Here is a 4,843-nt window from a genome sequence, read left to right as displayed (position 1 = left end):
GTGAAGATGCTTTCGAGTCACCAGGGATTTATATAGGCTGGGCTAGGCGCCACAAAGGTGGGGAAAAAGATTTAGGCAGAGAAACAAGGAGAGGAAGAGAGTGAGAAACAGAGACGGAGACTGCGAGACCGAGACCACCAATAACGAGAGAAAAGAAGAGAGGGGGACTACGTTTAGACGGTTATTAATAATAACAATAACAATAATAATAATAACGACAAATGCGTGTAACAAGACAACTGCGCGATCTTTCGTTGCTAATCTTAGTTGATTTATTTCTCGCGATTAATGAGATCGATAGATCTCGTGGGTGCACGTGCACGGAGCACGTGTCTCAATGGCGCGCAAAACGAGGTGTTTCTGCTTGGTACGCACGCGCGCGAATCAATGATTTTCAGTCTAGCTAGTGTTTATGTATTCTCGATTATTTCTCGATTTGAGATCGAACAGGAGATTTTTATTTCGCTCTACTTCGCTTCATTTTGTCAATTTACATATCTTTTCCAATTTTCCACACCCGCACAATAATCATCTCACTTTAAATTCCAATAACGTCTTTACCTCAATTAATGATATTAATAGAGCGTGATCACGCAGTTGTCTTGTTACAGGCATTTGTCGTTATTATTATTATTGTTATTATTAATAACCTTTTCAATTTAAATTGTTAAATTCTTCTGCCTGCTTTATCGAACTAAAGTTCCATCTTTTTCATCACATATTATTATTTAAAAATCTACAATCAAGGACATGAGAGTGACTCTCTTATCAAAAACGTATCGTTTGTTTTCCATATTAAAAATATTAAAAAATTGTTCCACATTTTCGCATGTAAATTAATTTTAATAGGGATAATTATTTCTTTCACCCTTAGAAAAATCACACATCCCACTGTACAGTAACACATTTTGCGCAAATGAATAAGTATTCGTATCGATTAACTAGAGCGAATAAAGCTCGGTCTATAATTACGTAAACGTAGTTGTAAGTAATTGTAGTTGTAAGAACTGACCAATTACAATCGAATATTCTTCTTATATTCGATTGTGATTGGTATATTCTTACAATTACAACTATGCTTACGCAATAGACCAGGCTTAAGAGAGAAAGGAAGGAGGAGAGAGAGATTAAAACATCTGCGTCATCACACAGAGCTAGAGTCGTCACGTTTCTAAAATACGCGCTTTCTTTCCTCATGTATGATGTAATACCACTTGGGAAACTGTCAGATAGCACGAAGCAAAACTTGTGAAAAACGAAAAACGTATATAGGGATCTAGAATAAACAATACAACGACGAGTTTTTTAATGTGTATTAAAATACATGTGTTATTGCTTACAATTAGCTAAACAAAATTCAAATATAAGCGGGCTGCTCTGTTTACGTATAAAGTTTGAAGTTTCATCTTAATTAGGTAGTACGCGCGTGTAATAAAGGACCACGCACTAATCTTATGGAAAAGTGGCCCCCGTCAAAATAGAAATAACTTGTGCGAAAGTATACTTTATGAGGTACTGATCAAAAGTCTCAATGGCGTCAATCTTTTACCATCGCTAGTTTTTACACTGTTAGGTTATAAAGACTGCTTGAAACCATTTTATTTTAGAAAATCATAAAAGTACGTTTCCTTGCTCTCTCTTTCTCTCTCTCACTCTGTCATATTGAAGGTGCCTATATTTGGTACATATCCCAATAAGTAGAAGTCCTTTATATTAATATTATGTAAAATAAAAATAATACGGAGGACTTCATAATTGAGACTCCAGCTAACAATAATTATATTTTTGTATTTATGTATTTATGTATAATACATGTATAATACATGTATAATATATGCACAAAAAATGTTGTTTATCGTGCTTGTTGAGCGTGCGAAAAAGTGAATCTTTTTCGCACTAGTGGCAAGCCACAATGCATTTATTACAATAAATAATATATATCGTTCGTAAGTCGTGCAAAACACTTTTTCGATTCGAGTGATGATAAATAATTCATCGATAAAGTCATGCTTTTCGCATTTATATCGAAATATACTTATAACTTCAAAGACGTCTGTATTATTTAATGCATGCCATTAATTGTAATTACATTACTCACTCTCAGCGCTACCCAAGATTAACCAACGTGAAGGAGACGAGTGTATGATCTCTTTTTTACACTTTTTACTATTTTTATACTTTTTTTTTTGTTTTTTTTTTGTACTTTTACTTTTTGTTCTTTATGTTTATAAGTATAAAATATATATGTGTATATATATATATATATATATATATATATATATACATATACATACATATGTACATATATAGTAAAAAAAATAAAAAAGAGATTAGACACTCACCACCTCCACGTTGGTTGATCTTGGGTAGCGCTGAGAGTGAGTAATGTAATTACAACAATTGCATGCATTAAATAATACAGAAGTGAGTCTATGAAGTTGTAAGTATATTTCGATATAAGTGCGAAAAGTATGACTTTATCGATAAGTGTGTTAGCATCACCCGAATTGAAAAAGATGCTTTGCACGACTTACGAATGATATTTTATTGTAACAAATGCATCGTGGCTTGCCACTATAGTGCGAAAAAGACACTTTTTGCACGCTCAACAAACACGATAAACAACATTTTTTGTGCATGTATTATACATAAATACATATACCAAAATAAAATTATTGTTGGCCGGAGTTTTAATTACGAAGTCTTCCGTATTATTTTACATATAATATAAGGGACTTCTACTTATTGGGATATGTATCAAATATAGGCACCTTCAATAGATAGAGAGAGAGAGAGAGAGAGAGAGAGAGAGAGAGAGAGAGAGAGAGAGAGAGAGAGTGAGAGTGAGAGAGAGAGCAAGGAAACGTACTTTTATGATTTTCTAAAATAAAGTGATTTCAAGCAGTTTTTATGAGCTGAAAAAACTATGAGTGTAAAAACTACAGAGAGAATTTTTTTTAAATTTACCCTGCAAATCATATTAATTGTGGGGCAATATAGTATTTGGGCAAATTTTACTGTGCACTACAATAAGATTTTACAAAATTTGCCTAAATACTATATTGTCCCACAATTAACATAATTTGCAGGATAAATTCAAAAAAAAATTCTCTCCGTGTAGCGGTGATAAAAGGTTGACGCCATTGAGACTTTTGATCAGTACCTCATAAAGTATTCTTTCGCACAGGTTATTTCTATTTTGATGGGGGCCACTTTTCCATTAGATTAATGCGTGGTCCTTTCTGTAAAAATAACTTCAAATAAGATAGATAAAATGATTTATCTTTACTGCCAGGAAATATCTCGCGGATATATATATTTTTTCTTTAATAAGCTTTTTCAATAAAAATTTGTCGAAACATGAAATACGCGTATGATCTCGTTAATTTTACATGTTATAAGTGTTAATTATTTTACTGAAGAATAATGTTTCCACAAATTGTTTCTAAATCGTATTAAAGTGTTACATTTTTTGTATTACATAATTTTGTATTTTTACATAATGTTTGTGTTACTTTCTAACATATTCATCTTGCGTTAAATTAACACAAAAATTTAAGTGTACTGTTTGGAACATGTGAGATGTGTTAAATTGAACACGAATTTTTCAACTGTGTATTCTTTTAATTTAATCAATCGACGAGGTATTTCGTATTTGTTATAGGTCACGCTCTCGGACGTCGTTCAAGTCGAGGCATTGGTTTAGATCGAGGCATTAGCGCGATCCTCAGTCACGTTGTATCGATACAGCGCCATACATACGATCGGGCATCGACACGATTGCTGTTTGCCTGCATCCCGCGGTCGTCCATGAAACGCTTTAGTCTCTCTCATCATCTGTTGGATTGATAATTTTATATCCTGCACGTATGTGTGTGAGTCACAGAGAATGTAGAGGCTTGACGGAGGCCTGTCGATCTTTCGACCAATGGCAGAACAGTTCATCGCTTACGTAGAGATCATCTTATAGGCGACGCAACCAAGGGGTAGAGGAGCCAGCTAAGAATGCATGAGCACATAAAAAGAGACAGAAAACGAGACTGTTCAGTCCATCTGTATCCTTGTTCAATCGCGCAGATGCGAGAAAAAGATAAAAAGATAGCTGTAGCCCTCGCTCAACCATTTTCTTTCTCTTTCTATCAGCTCACGTTTCCACTCAAAGGGGCCGCTATGCCTTTTCTACTCTATGTATATAATCTCTTCAGACGCAACACATCTCCGCATTGTGGGTCCACGGCATGCCATATGTTTCGGCGATCGTGCAGTAAATTGTTCGTGCACGGTGCGATGGTAACGCAGCTTGCCAACTGCGTAATGAGTATATAATGAGCAAAATAATATAAATAATATTATAATATATAAACAGGATAATATAATAGTTTTAATGAGCGCAATGAGAAAGATGCTAATTACGAGATGAACTAACTAGAGCATGTAATGATATTTCTGGTCCCTGGTAAAATCGTGGCAAAACCATAAAACTTCAGTCATCAACGAACGATTAATGACTTGGCTATACGTTTCTTATTTTTACTAAGCGATGCATATTTTATATCTCAAAAGTAGTGTTATATGGCAGATTATGGCCACTATAGTAATAGTAGCACAGTATAACCAGTAGGTCCACTTTGTGTCGGCGCCTTTGATCTCCTTTTCCGGACACGTGAGCATCCACCATGTTAAATCCAGGATCGAATTGAGAAAAGTGCCTCACAAGTAATAAAACAGATAAGTAATAATATAGATTCGATACAATAAATCAATAAATTCAATGTGTGAATCAAATAAAATGTTTTATTAGTAACAATTATTCGTAGGAGTGATCACTAAAGAAAATTTCTGA

The sequence above is a fragment of the Wasmannia auropunctata genome, unplaced genomic scaffold, assembly GCF_000956235.1.
Source record: "Wasmannia auropunctata unplaced genomic scaffold, wasmannia.A_1.0 LD336041.1, whole genome shotgun sequence".
NCBI classification, from domain to species: Eukaryota; Metazoa; Arthropoda; class Insecta; order Hymenoptera; family Formicidae; genus Wasmannia; species Wasmannia auropunctata.
This window is presented reverse-complemented; position numbering follows the sequence as displayed.